At 42.2% G+C, this 14823-nt stretch overlaps 1 protein-coding gene across 2 annotated transcripts in view; it reads left to right on the forward strand.

The window, feature by feature from the left end:
• LOC126850907 (protein dead ringer-like) overlaps positions 1 to 14823 on the forward strand; it is a 96315-nt gene that overhangs the window by 74123 nt on the left and 7369 nt on the right. The gene's annotated exons all lie outside the window — the stretch shown is intronic.

Below are 14823 nucleotides of genomic sequence, written 5' to 3' on the forward strand. Positions count from 1 at the left end.
AATATAATTATATACAATAATAAAAAATAAATGAAATAATAGTAAAAGTAATTTTTACTCGAGACATATTTTTCGACCGAAAATCGAAAAGTTAAAAGGTGAGGCTTAATAGAAGATAAGACAATAAGATGCAAATCTTGTGATCTGTTTTTTTTTGTTTTTTTTTTACCACGATGAGTTAATTTGTAAAAATGACGTTAGATTGGGACGAACAGATGCTTTCGCTTGCAGAGCGAATTGATCGTCGCCGAGTGTAAAAGTGCGTCGAGCGGAGAGCGCGTCTAACGTCGCGTTACGGCCGGTTCGTAGAGAAAAAACGGCTTTTTACTCGCACGCGGCGCAAGTAACGCATTAACGCGGGGAACACGTGTTCGGCACGAACACTTCTCGCTACACACTTGTGAACACGCACCGCGTACGTGACGTCTGCATATACACAAGATATTACATTAGGTTTTCATAGAGAGTCGCGCTCCTTTCGTCCTACCATTTTTTCCTTCCTCCATTCTTATCGAAGAAACGTGGAAATCGTTTCACCGCATGTGGATCGCGTATATTTTCGATGAAAATTTTGCGAGGAAAAACAAAGAGGAGAAACCTCTCCTCCTTCAAATTAAACTAAACGCTCCGTGTAGATAGTAAGGGGACCGCTTTCGTGCGCATCCGTAAATTAAAGAGGGCGAACGAAGGAATCGGAGAGCACACGAGCGGGAACTGGCGTGAAATTGAGCAGCCAGCCCCGGCCGGGCAAAATCCGCGGCGGTAGCTTAACGTAGTTCTCGTGCCGAGTGGCCGTTACTTTTAGTACCTTTTAGTACGTCTATAGTCATTTCGTATGCGTTCTCCCATCCCGCTTCCGTATACGAGAGAGAGATTCGATAGAGTACACGCGCGGAATCTAATACATACGCGAGGGAGAACCGCGTGTGACTCGCGCGCCGGAAAATATTTTCATTGTGCGGAATAAAGAAATAAAGGAGACGACGTGATTCGCCAGTGGGCTGACACACGATTCGCTCTCTCTCTCTCTCTCTCTCTCTCTCTTCCTCCTCTTCCCGCTTCGCTCTCCTATTTCCTTATTATTCGATATTTTGTGCCGGGGGCACGTTCCGTATGCCGTTACTCGGTAACTGCACGCCGTCACGGTGCATTGCAACTAGTTTGAATGTTTGACTTTGCCTCGCAACAGCGAAAGCACAACGCGTCCCTCGCGCGAAAATAGTTTCCCTCGTCTGTTTCGCGATACCTTGGCTATTTCGAATGCAAATTAGATCGGCCAACGTTATCGGCGATTTGTAAATCAGTTCGAACGTTCGCGCGACGAACCAGCTTCATCGACGCGACAGTTTATTGAAAGACGCTTTTTTTCTTGTAAAGATCTACAGACACACTATATGTATACGTCAAAGATTTTTTATACATCTATATTTCAAATGGGTTCAAATCGGCCGGCGCACCCTGACCATCCCAGAACCGGACTGCTGCCGACATTCAATGCCAAACATTCTCGACGAGAATAATAATTTGACATCTCATTTAGTGTCGTTCCTTGTATGTGCTAAATTGGTAATCTCTAATTGCATATAGTATGTTTAATGAATTGACTGCCAGCTACGAGATATCTCGTATTAAGCGTCTGTATCAAAACTGCCAGCTACGAGATATCTCGTAATGCGTGCTGCAATTTTAGATTTATTACAAATGGCCATTTCAGTTAAAAATATTTTAAAAAGGTGAATGAAAAATTTATACAGAGTAAAAAACATATTAATTTTCAATTTTTGTTATAAATAAGAACTTATACGATTAGATTTTTACATAAAATTTTATACATATAAATGTATGAATGAAAAATTTATATAGTGTAAAAAACATTAATTATCAGTTTTTATTAGAAAAATTATAACTTAGACGATTAGATAATTATATTCATAATATGAATGTATTACTAAAATTAAAAAATATTTTATTATTGTTGCTGAATATGGTAAACTCTAAAACAAGGATCAACGCAAAGTGCTGGCTTCTCGGGGCACTGTGGACAAAAATACCTAGTCTCCTTTCGTTTTTTTCCTTTGTGCACATTCGACATGGCTTTGTAGGCATTCTTTTTTTTCTGTGGGCGGAAGATGTTCTAAATAATGAAAATCAGTTGTATTTGCATTACAGTCCCTGCTTTCTCTTGCATTGCTGTCGTCACCAAGTAAATGCATAATAATTGATTCCCTAAATTGAATTATCGTCATCCTTTTATTCCTTCCATTTCTTTGGTTGTAAAACATGTGCGCATTGTGCAGGAATATTTCCAAGTAATGTAGTGCAATTTTCTTGTACCAACGGATGGTTTTCCTAAGGAATGTGTAATAAGACATACGTTGGTCAGAGCGATCAATACCTGCCATTCCCAAAGTATAATCTCTGACTGTATCCGGTTTAGTCGAAATTTTTCCATTTTTGTTCTGCACTTGAACCATTTCACCTTTATGCATGTTGGATATAGTCAGCACATCCCGCTTATCTTTCCATTTGTTGACCATAATGGATCCTGATCTGAGCCACTCAGAGTCTCCTTGATTCAGTTTCTTTTTGACTAATTTTTTGGATTTCCCTTTCGGTCGAATCTTAACGTACCGCATACATATGTTGATTTACTCGTGAGAGTTTTCGTGAGCCCAACTGAATTATAGTAATTATCCATATAAAGTTCATAACCACTATTCAGGAAACCATCCATCAGAGCCAAAACGACATTTGAAGCATGATTTCGTCCACTTAGATCATCATTTCTGCCAGCATAAGTTTTCACCCTCAAGACTATTCCGTTAGGTTCACAAAGTTCATACAGCTTGATGCCATATCTATGCCGTTTATTTTTCATGTATTGCCGAAAAATCAACCTTCCTCGCCAAAGAACTATCGCTTCGTCAATACACAATTTTCTCTCCGGTTTATAGATGCGGTCCATAGTTTCGTTGAAGTGTTGGGATATTGGATTGATCTTGAATAATCGATCATTATCTTGTTCCTCATTATTATTAAAATGCAGAAATCTCAAAATTAATTGAAAACGATTTCTAGACATTCTTTTCTTCCAAAAGTCGAAATTATAAAGTTTATTTGTTTTCCAATAATGTGTTACGGAGGGTAAACTAATTGTACCGGTGTGCATAAGTAATGCAAAGAATACACGTAATTCTTCAGCGCTAGTATCCTTCCAATCTCGCAGCCTGGAGAATCGTAATACTGGAAACTTTGCTCTTTGTTGGTCAGCATAGCGATTCGTTTCTTGAACAATTTTATTCAAAACAGATTCTGTCAAAAACAGATCAAAGAAATCTCCTGGTGATTTTACATCGTTTGGAATTTTCAACCCTGGATTTCCTCTGAATTCGAACTGTGGAGGATCTCTCTTATCTGTTGTCCATATGTCTGCATCATTTTGATATGCGGCCCTTTGTGATGCTTTTACCGGCAAAACTATCACTCGATGAAGTTGATAGAATCCTTCGAGGTCGTTTTGCTGGGAAAGGTCTTATTTCATCTTCACTTTCAGAAGTGGACTCGGTTTCACAGTCATCATTTCCTACCGAAAAATGTCGCTATTGTCCTCGGAGAACACTTCCTCGTCGGCAGAAACTTCTTCTTCAAAAATATTGATTCTTCTTCACGATCCATTATTCTGGGGTGAGGAAATAACCTATTTATATTCGCGATTTTTCTTTACGAATTTGAATTTATATAGCTATGTATGATGTACTTACGTCAATGAGCCACACTTAATTTTTTAATAAATATTACTTTCCAAATATCTCCACTTATTTTTCAACACTTTTATTTGATAATATGAATAGATACGGCCTATTACTTTCATAAATCTTCTTGCGGATATTTGAAACTGCTTCGCCAAGCAAAGGAGGAACAACGCCAGGCGGTGCATCGTCCGAGCTCCCATTACCCACTCAAAATCCACTACTATTGGTAATCGGAGATCACATGATTACCGTCATGTGACTATGATCGTTTTTGTATTATCTTATACCGAATAAACGCGCGCTAAGGACTGTCGTCACGTAGCGGATTAGAATATACTTGGATAAGATATGTAACATATATGTATGTGTATATATAAGATAATTGAAATTTTAAAAAAAATATATATATAATTTTACTTAAATGAGCTTGCATTAATACATAAAACGAAGGCAAGGGTAGTTCCCTATGTAATGACATGGGACGGGGTGGTTACGAAATACCACAAGAAGCATATTCAAGAGCTTGGTATCCAACCAAGCCTGGAAGCATATATCTAGTCGGTCGTGGCGAAGAAGACCTCGGAGAGTATCTCGATGGAGCGTAGGCGAGGACTTGAGCAGGAGGATATTGGGGACGAGGATACGGAGAGGATGATACATAAACTAGTTTGTAATAGTGATTCATAGTCTATGGGTGCAAAATTCTATAAAAATGTCCGAGACAAATCTGATTGCCTAAAAGCTCAATCTCAATCTCTGGAGAAGACCTGCGATGATATATTAAGTTTATAAACTATAGCCCATTAAATTTATTGAGTGTATAAGTTACTGATACAATATTGTAATAGCATTTACAGTAATTTTTATTAAAAAACCACTACGAGATAACTCGTAAGTGGCAACCAGCACAGGAATTTTATTCAGTGACGCCAACTACGAGTTATCTCGTAGTGGTTTTTTCAATAAAATTACTGTAAATGCTATTACAATATTGTATCAGTAACTTATATATATATATTTTTGTAAAATTTCATGTATTCTTCAAAATAAAACCTTGGCACCCAGGGCAAAACGCTCTAAATATGTCTGGCAGTCAATGGGTTAATGAATTATTAATGTAACTTTATGAGAGTCCTTGAAACCTCTTGCGATATTTATTCTCTATATGATATTCCCTTTAGCAATCTTTCTTGTTTCCTTTATTTTATTCAGAGTCACTACAATTATTATAAAATTGCATTTATAAAAACACTTTAATGTAAATGCAGTTTCATAAATCAAAAGTAGATTAAGTCAGCGAGAAACGATCGAATTACGGTTGATTGACAGTTAGCGTATATGGAAAACAGTTTGACAATACGTTGACATGTTGACGATGACAGCAACGTGCGTAGACCTTAATTCGTTAAATAACACACATACGACGCGACGTGGTGTGGTATTGAAAGCGTTACCGCTAACGTCCCATAGAGATTTCAAAGAACTCTCGAAGCGTTATTCGTCGAGTCTTTATTACGTAATAAATATCGAAATTCATACGCGTTACAGCCTTTACCGAGAATCGATCTTCGACCGGTCCGAGGAGGGACTGGCCTATAAAAAAAATCGTTTCGGGTCGAGGAGGCGAGCACGGATAACGTTCACTCGGAAAACTTGGAATCGCGTGTGGAGACCGATCAAATCGATCAGAATCCAACGACGCGCGCGTTTTATAGACATCTTAAATACGCGAGAGAGATTATACCGGCCTTTCTCTCGTATACCTCCTTAACACCTTCGTTTATACCTCTATTTGTATCTCGCACCGGCTCCAATGTCGTTTTATCGTCTTTACGACCTTGTCGAGCAAATCGGCAAGCCGGTGTCGACATCGACCAGGCAATGATCGGAGAGAAAGAGAGAAAGAGAAGAGAGAAAGAGAGAAAGAGAGAGAGAGAGAGAGAGAGAGAGAGTCAATCCATCCTGTCCATAAACACTCTCAGCCTCGGATATACCTTCATAAAACGAAATAAAGTCCTAGCAGCGAGCACTGCGCCGATGGGCGGGCATTGTTCCCGCGGGTGATGGATTTCGTCTCTGACGGATCGGCCGTAAACCCCCTCGTCCGAATGCTTTTCTCCGAAGCGCCACCGCGGAGCCAATACGGATATTCTCTCTCTCGAGACCTCCTCAACGAGGTTGATCGCGCGGCCCACCCGTCGGCTTTCCAAGGGTCTTAAATCGAGATTACGGCAGGATTAAAGGATCGTCTCGAATACTTTTAGCGAGCTTTTACATTTCGATAGGAAAGCAAGAGGAGCAAATATCACGAAGAATTGAGGCACAAATATTTTTCTCTTTTCTTTTTAGATAATTGCGATAAATTTTGTATTATTAGACCGATGTATCGTTTACGAAATTTAATTGCGAGGAAACTAGAATGATTGGACTATCACTGCTTTGATCGATGATATTTATCCAATCGCTATTATTTTTTGATAGAGATTGCAACTGACTTATTAATTATGTAACTACCCCTTCGTTCGATAATTTTTGTCATTCAAGCTTTTTCATCGAATTTTAAGAATATTTTATCGGATTCTGGAGTTGATTGTGAAATAATTGTGTAAAATAGAGATAAAACTGCAATAATCGCACTGTTGTTCAATTATCAGGCTATCGCTATGACGCGTGAATCAACCTCGCTCTTCGCAGAAGTTTCGTGATAAATTTAATTCTGCAGTTCTCTAAAGAGGCGAGCAATCATCACTAATTATTATTTGGAGCTCTTAAAATAATGACGTATCTGCACGTTGTTGATTGATGCCCTCCGGCAATGCAGCTAGGCTACGTAAAAATGACGCTTTCGTGCAGCAAACCTGAAATTCTTCCGACATTAATTATTATAATACGAATTTTTGATTGGTATCCAAGAGCGAACCTTGACAAGAGCGCGCATCTCAAAAACCGGTAGCCGAGACTTTATAGATTAGTCTTTTAAAAAATTCCAGTAGTCTCGCCACATCTTTCTCATCGATATTTCACAATATATTTTCTTCTCAAAAACATAAAAGATTATATTTCAATGAAAAAATCTCGTTTATCAATCAAGATAAAGTATCGGAAAGTTTAAAACTATCGATGTAATTCGAAAGAGACGCTATTTAATTGTTGCTATTTAAAAAATATATTTTCGACCTTAATTTTTTCTCTCATTTATGAATTCTAAAGAATTTCGATAGATTTAATTTATAAGGAAACTGAGTTCTTATTTTCTATTTAAGCAGTAAACGAACAATTTTTCAATTTGAAACATTGAACAAAAAACTATATATTAAATAAATAGTTTGACAAGAAGGTGATCTGACCGCTTGAAGTATCAAAGTTAACGTCAGATTGAAAATGAAGATCGAATGCAGGAGAAAAATACTCCGAAATACTCGGGAAAACTCCGTGAAATAAAATATACGAGGGATATACATACCGCGTGTATCCCTCAAATCTACTCGACCTTTGTCGACCGTCGCGGATGATTGAATTTCTATCCCGTGCGTCTCTACGTGACAGTTATGGTTGTTAACGCGGGAACGTTACACCTGTCCAATTAGTTATTCACTCGCGCGGGCGCGGGCGCGCGCGCGCTCGTGTGTTCGACCTACATTTTCCAGTAGCGGACAGGTGACCGGATGGCTTCCAGCATCCGAGAGTCGGAGAAGAGGGAGCCGCCGGCTGCCCCGGCACGTTTCAGCGCTATAGATAGTGGCACGCGAGAGAGCACACGCGAGCACAAGCGGACGGGCCGAATGAGCGAGCGAGTGAGCGAGGCGAACGAAAAGCATTTAGCAGGATGACGTTCGCACATTCTAGACGTCCCGACGCCGGGCGTTCCCCGGGCGATCATCCGTTACGTTCTCGTGACGTAATTGTCGAATTCTTGTCCCAAGAGTCAGCAGCCTTCGTTTACCAACGGTTGAGAGAGAGAGAGGAGAGACTTCCCTCTGTCCGTGCGGCTTCTGTCGGCGCCGCTCTTCGCACGCGCAGTTGAAATTATTGTCTACCGTAGAACGTAAAGATTGATTTATGGAGATTCCACTATCTTTCGCGCACCTCGTCTCGGTGATACATATCTCTAGCCGAAGTTTAAATGACGTCGTCGTTGATTAGATTGCCCAAGCGATATCTCGGACGTTTCCGTGATGTCTTATCGTCGAATCGAAATAAATTAGAAATTATTTTTATCCCAAGAAATTAGAATTTTTTATATAGATTGTTTTTTTTTTCTTTTTTGTTCCCTATTGCAGGTAAATCATACAGTCAATTTCGTCAGTATTAAATATTCTAAACTGAGCATTGTGTGTTATTTATTGATGCTCTGGTCTCGATGGGAATTTGCGTACATTTGTTTTTACGCTCCGGTGACGGTAACGACTTTTCACCGGATTGCAGTTCATGCGGGTATGCACACTATCAGGTGTTACGAGTCGCGTCATAAACGTTATTCGTGAACGATATCTCGGTGCGATACACAACGAAGAACCGATGTGTGTAATGTAATGTATAAGAAGAAGAAAAAAAAAAGAAGAAGAATACACGAGAAGGGTAGCGCGAAAGCGCTTAGGGAGAATGAGAGGATTGGATATGATGCGAGCGAGAAGAAGACAGGCCGAGGAACGGAAATCGCATTCTGCGGGCGGCCCGATGCCGACGAGGCGTGGGAAGTAAAATACGGCTGTTATAGACGGCCGACGGCCATTTCCATCATGGCGGTTTAGTATCGGCGCTGAGCACTAAGTCTGAACTAATTTGCTTATTAATATTTCACAACAGCGCCGATCGCTCTGGGGGTTCGTGATATATCGCCTCCCTTTCTCCGCTTCTTTTTCATCTCTTGCTCGCAGCTTCCTCTCTACTTGCCCGCGCGCGCCTGTGTGTGTGTGTGTGTATTGCGTGTATTGCCTCATACCTTTGGTTCTGAAAGGAGCCGCGAAGTCCCTTCGTTTCCCTCAAAAGAAACCCCGTGTCCTATGCAGAGCTTTTACACGCCTACACGTGTCTGCGATCAGGTGGTTAACTTTTCAGCGGTACACGCGCCAATCTTTGTCACGGATTCGTTTGAGACACTCATTCTCTGCCGGAGGATCGCGCGACGAAAGGGCCATCGTCCTATGGGAATGTCGGAAATCTATACGCGGCTAGAGATCTCGTACGACAGCGAACGAGTTAGTGCGAAATTGAGCTGTCAGTTATCTCGAGTCCGCGACGTCGTAAGCGAGAAAATTTACGCGAACAATTCTTGCGACTTGCGTGTACCCTCGAAAATTTGTCAAAATTTTGCTGCTATTTTTAGTCTTAATTTTTTCGCGTTTATGAATTTTATAGAAAATTTCATAGAGTTACTTTATATAGGAATTGAGCTCCTACTTTAAATCCCAACATATTCCCCACTTAAAAGTTTATAAAAAGAGTTTTCGGTAAGAGAATTTGAAGATATTAAATAGTTTTAAAAACGATTAATCTGACCGTGCTTCAAAATAGATATTAGATGAAAAATTGAGTTTTCCAAAAACAGTTTCCCACTTTTCTACGTGATTCGAAGGTTCGAATGGAAATTAGTGTGCTTCATCAGAATGCGTTCCAATGCATTCGAACATGCGTAGGCGCGTAACCCAAGGCATTTAACGAACAAACTTCATTACCGCTTATGACGATTTATCCCGATGCGATTAACGTCGTTAAAGTCCAAAGGCGTATCAGCGAGTTTACGATCCTTGACGAATTCGCATCTCGCATAACCGCATACATGTCGCGTCGCGGAGAGAGAGAGAGAGAGAGAGAGGGCGGGGATTTTGGGTCGTGCGGGAATATACGGGAACGTAAACCCTTATTCTGGCAGGATGACAAGTACGAATCGAAAGTTATTTTCGCCGCTCGATATATAGGTTGATTTATATATCTGGCATCGGGACGGACACAATAACGTCGTAGCGTTGATCTCGCGACGACTGTCTTTTATAATCCCGAGAATAGAGCGGCGAGAGAGAGAGAGAGAGAGAGAGAGAGAGAGAGAGAGATAGCATTCGCGGAAGATTCGATGATTATTCCGCGCTAGAGATGCGTTACGGGAATAATAATACGTCGTGAATTGTCGGTCGTTAAGCTTTTTATGTGTGACCGACGCGACAGCTTACTCCCAGTCTGTGATTTCTTATTATTGCGATACCGCATATCCATCTCCGAGTGCGCATATTTCAAGACGCATATCCGTCTTTCATCCCAAGCGTTTAATCTTTATTAAATTAAATTTATAACATTTTTATATGATTTTTCATTTAATACACTCGAATCTCGAAATTTTTCCCCTTTTCATCTCAATTTAACGTCTACTTTAATATCGTAAGTAATCAACTCACTCTCTTTTTTGAGACTATTTAATCTATTGTTTTGACAAAAGCCCCTTTAAATTTCTAAGTGGAAGATATGAAAAAATTGATCGGAAAAAAATGTATATATATGGCCAATTTTTTACAAAAATTATTCTTCTAATTATTTTTCTTGCACATACAAATAAAAGAAAGAAAACATTATAAACATATTTTATATATATAGATTTTTTTCCCAGATGAAATTGAAAAGAAAAATTTCGACTTATTATTAGACAGTTTCACTCAATTTTAATTTACATCACCATCTCGTTTGATTAAACGCTATTAGTTTCACACTATAATTATATCGTTTTATACGCGACCCCTTGATGAGAGATTGACGAGTCTCTACGAGATAATTTAGCGTCCTTCTACCCTGCTTCTGATCGTAACGTGACGGCAATGACGCTGTTTTTGCCGAGACGACTTTCCGATCAAAACGTCGCCTTCTCGCCGGTCGCGGCGAAATAAAGCCGTATGTGCAACCGGTCGTAGAGATACGGCGCGCCGGTTAACGTGCCATTTTACGTCACATCAAAGCTTCGCCACATTGTTGGCAAGTGCCTGGCAATAATCCCGACTATCCCTCGCATTCACCCCTCGTATCCGTGGGAGAGTAGCCATGCGCGAGCAAAGGAACGACGACAGACTCGTCGTCTCGTTGCTGTCTCGCTCTTCGTGGTCGTCTTCGCCGTCTTTGCTCGAACAGCGAGAAACGAATAAACGTTCTAACGGCGGGGGAGAAAATGCATCTGCCGCGACCACGAGCTCTAATTACGACGCGTAATTGGAAAGTCGAAATGTATTTGTCATAAATTCGATCGAATTATAAATCTTTTGAAACATGCGGATATCGCGCTCTCGGATTTCCAAGCGTGAAAAAATAACATCGGAATGAAAAGGGGAGAAGCGAACACACATCTGGCACGCGATACACTCTCCCTCGATGTTACTTCTTTATAAGAAGTATTGTGTCGAACAAGGTGTTCGCGGACGCGCTTAAATCCCCGGACCGCTTTAAAAAGTCGGCTCCGGCTTTGAGCAACCGAATCATGGTGCACGCACCTCGGCAGGGGCAGGCGTGCAAATCAGACCTCGTCGTAAAGTCTATCAAAGAAGCCGTAGAGCCGAAACGCGCCGCAAGCGAGCGCGCTCTTTTATCGCTCGTGATATTATTTGAAGATTTTTATTGTCGTCGCGCATAAATTCGCGATACACGTGCGGATCGCGTCCTTGCTCTGAGACTCTCGTCCGGCCACCCACAGGTCGTACCCATTCCGATCATCGTCTAGATCAGATAGCGAAAGGGGCGCAAAAAAATTGTAAAGAAATATTGTGAAAATTTTTTTACACCACGATCGTTTTTCTTTTTTTCTTTTTTTTTTTCATTCCTTCTGGCAAGAAAGTTTCCGTGGAAAGTTACGTCTCTCGTCATTCACCCACAATAATGCGCTTCAAATTTATATTCCCCTAAACACGCGTCCGACACGCCTGCCGAGTAATCCGCAGGATCTCTCGACATCCTGCATTCGATCCGTCTTGTTTTCTGGGATTATGTCGCTCGTCAACGGGGGAGAGAGATGTTCGGAGAGGCATCAACGATACCACCCACGAAGAACGCTCCTCTATTTCACTCTCCACGCCCGTTTTACTTGGCCGACGCCCCGGGATGCGCCCCGTCGACTGACGGAAATACAATTATTTCATTCGTCGAGCAACAAGTGGGTTCGGGGGGAAGGGGGGGGAGGTGATTCTCGTAGAGATTTCGATGCCTCGATAACGGAACCCGCGCCACCGGATGACAATGCCGCATCGTGCGCATTTCTGTAGCATCTCGTCGTCCGTTCCTCGACACCCTATAAAAGGCACATGGGTGAAACTTTGTCTCTGCTTGCTTGAGACTTGTGTTTTGCGCGTTTTTGTCTCCGAGACGGTCGCGCGTACTCGAATCGCAGTCGACGTTCTCCGAGAATGCAAAACCGGCTTAAGGCGACACAACTTGGAGCTCTTGGACAGATAATCGAAAAAGAGAGGATATATGACTAGAGTTGAGATGAGAGATGAGACGAACTGGGAAAGGGGGAGGAGAGGAAGAGGAAAAGTACAGAGGAAATACAACGGTAGGGGAAAACCATAGGCATTGCTACAAAAGCGCAGACGTTGAGCGCAACCCTTGGTACGCCTCCCATCGTACCATTGCGGCAACTCTCCGACAGTTAACTTCGCTAAGACGGATCGTAAATTACGCCAATATTTCCGCGAAATCCTAACAAGATTATAAACCAGATTGTGTAGCGGTCTACATGGCCGCCGCGGCCGTACCGCGCTCCCCCCACCCTCTCCTCCTCTCCCCCTCCCCCGGGACCTTTCTTAATCTTCGTGCCTCTCGACCGAAGAGCCGGAGAGTGAGAAGTCGAGTGATGCGAAGAAAAAAAAAGAAGAATGAAGAGAAGAGGAAAGAAAGAGGGAGAGGGAGAAAGGGCGGAAGGGTGCGGAGGGAGGAGATCTATTTATAATGCGTTTGCGTCTTTGCAGGGGCCCAGCCGGTGAAGGCAGTAAATGTCACGTGTATTTCATATGAAACTCCACCCCCTCCCAGCTATTCCTCGCAATGCCAATCTCTTTTGCCGGTCTGATAATGCCAAGCGCTAACAAAGTTAACCCGCGCGGGGCTCTCTCTCTCTCTCTCTCTCTCTCTCTCTCTCTCACTCTTTCTCTCATCTCTCAAAAAATCGTTTCTCTTCTATCTTCCCTTGCTCTTTCTTCGCCTCTCGTCTGTGCTGTGTTTTCGGCGTGTTTCGTTTCTCGATCTTTACATTGTAAAGAAATGTTCTTTCGTCGAGATCGAGATTGAGATGCGGATATGACGGAATTTTTATAAAGGATCATAATACTGGATTATTATTTGATCACCGAGATACGTCAGGTAGATGGAAAGACGCGATTTTACGCGGTAGCGTGAACCGCAAAACCACAAATTAGCTCATAAAGCTCGCGCTAGAAAGTGTAGCATACACGCGTGTCTCGAATCTCAAAAATTTTAAAAATTTATTTGGAATGCTCTTTGGAATTCTTTGTTTCTTCTCGAGAAAGATTTGCTGTGGGAAAAGAAGTGGAAGTCGGGGCTGGACACCCTTATTTCGGCGAGAAACAGCCAAGCTGCGGCCTGTTATCTCTCGCAGGGGTATATTTCACCGGCGGCTTGTATTCGATAGATTCCGGGGCCGTCACGCGAGATTCTGGGAAAAGACGTTTCGCGCGTCCGAAACCTCTTTAAAGCACAGTCAATGTGTGTGTATGTGCGATCGTGTGTGTATGTGTTAATAAAGGCCTGCGACGTAACCGATCGTTATTAGATCGGGCACTCCCTCGTCTCCTCCGTGCCTATCCGCTCTCATTCTCGCAATAACCCATAAAATGCAACATTTTGTTTCGTATGCCAATTATCCCCTCCACATCTATCCTGCAAGGGGCACCAAAGAGACGCACGCTCGCACGTCTCGACTTCTTCGATTGCATCCTCGTTCCTCCTGTTTAAGAAAACATTAAATCTTTAAAAAAAAAAAAAATTTTCTGAAAGAAAGAATCTTTTGATATTTTATTCATATTTTTCGCGTTTATGATCTTATCTCTGAAAGGTGCGTCTAATCATTGTTGTCATTCGCCGGGAATCTTGCGCGCAGAGGGTGGTGTGCCTTTCATCATAAAATCTCACACGCGGGAGGAATCTCATATACGGCGATGATAATACATAGCGACGAATGGTTACTTTGCCTCGTTGAAGGTAGCGTGCGATGGCCATCGTTGCGCGGTACTACTTCGCTACCACTACACGAGGAGACGAGCCGCGGTATGGTGCGGCGCAACGGCGGCCGTTATAAAAATAACTGCTGATTGGACGCCCTACCAAGAAAAGTCGTAATCGCATCCTGAAACGTTCTTTCTCCCCTTCCCTTCTCCTCTCTCCTTTTCTCTGTCCGTCTTTCTCTTATTTCCCCCTGTACTCTTTCTTCTCTTCTGTCCTCTCTTTCTCTTTCTCACTCTTTCATCTTCCCCTTGGCAGTCGCTCCCGCTGTTTTACTGTGTATCTTCCTCAATCTCGTATCGAGAAATGTAAGGAGAATAGATTTGTAAATTCCGCAAATCATCCATCTCTTTTCGATTTTGTGGAAATTCAAAATGATTTTGGCACTTGTTTTTTTTTTTTCTCATTTCTCGATGTAGACACACCGTGTCTTTACTTTGGGAAAACTTGATGCGTGAATTTTATTAGAATTTTTATACGAGGCTTCTCTAGTTCGCGTAGAAAGTTCAGAACGTCCGCATCGATATAAGGGATGAGAGAGAACGGCGATCGGTCGCCATTTTGTGCAGCTTTTATCGCCGCGCCCTACATAGGAACATTAAACGCGGGTTGCCGGGTTGCGCGTATATCAACAATAATTGCAGGGCCAATAATAAACTCGAAGGGAGCGCGCTCGATAGCCCGAAATTGCTGGTTCCCCTACCTCGGAGCGGCGCGGTTTTATTGCCTCCTCTCGTCGGTCAGGAATGGCGGGCAGAGGCCCCCTTCATCGTCCTCGATGGCGGATAAACGATCCTGCGATACGCGGCGCGCCTTCTCCCTTTCTCATTGTATTCGCGTACACGCGTATCTCTGTGTGCGCCGT

Source organism: Cataglyphis hispanica, chromosome 7, assembly GCF_021464435.1.
Source record: "Cataglyphis hispanica isolate Lineage 1 chromosome 7, ULB_Chis1_1.0, whole genome shotgun sequence".
Lineage (NCBI taxonomy): Eukaryota > Metazoa > Arthropoda > Insecta > Hymenoptera > Formicidae > Cataglyphis > Cataglyphis hispanica.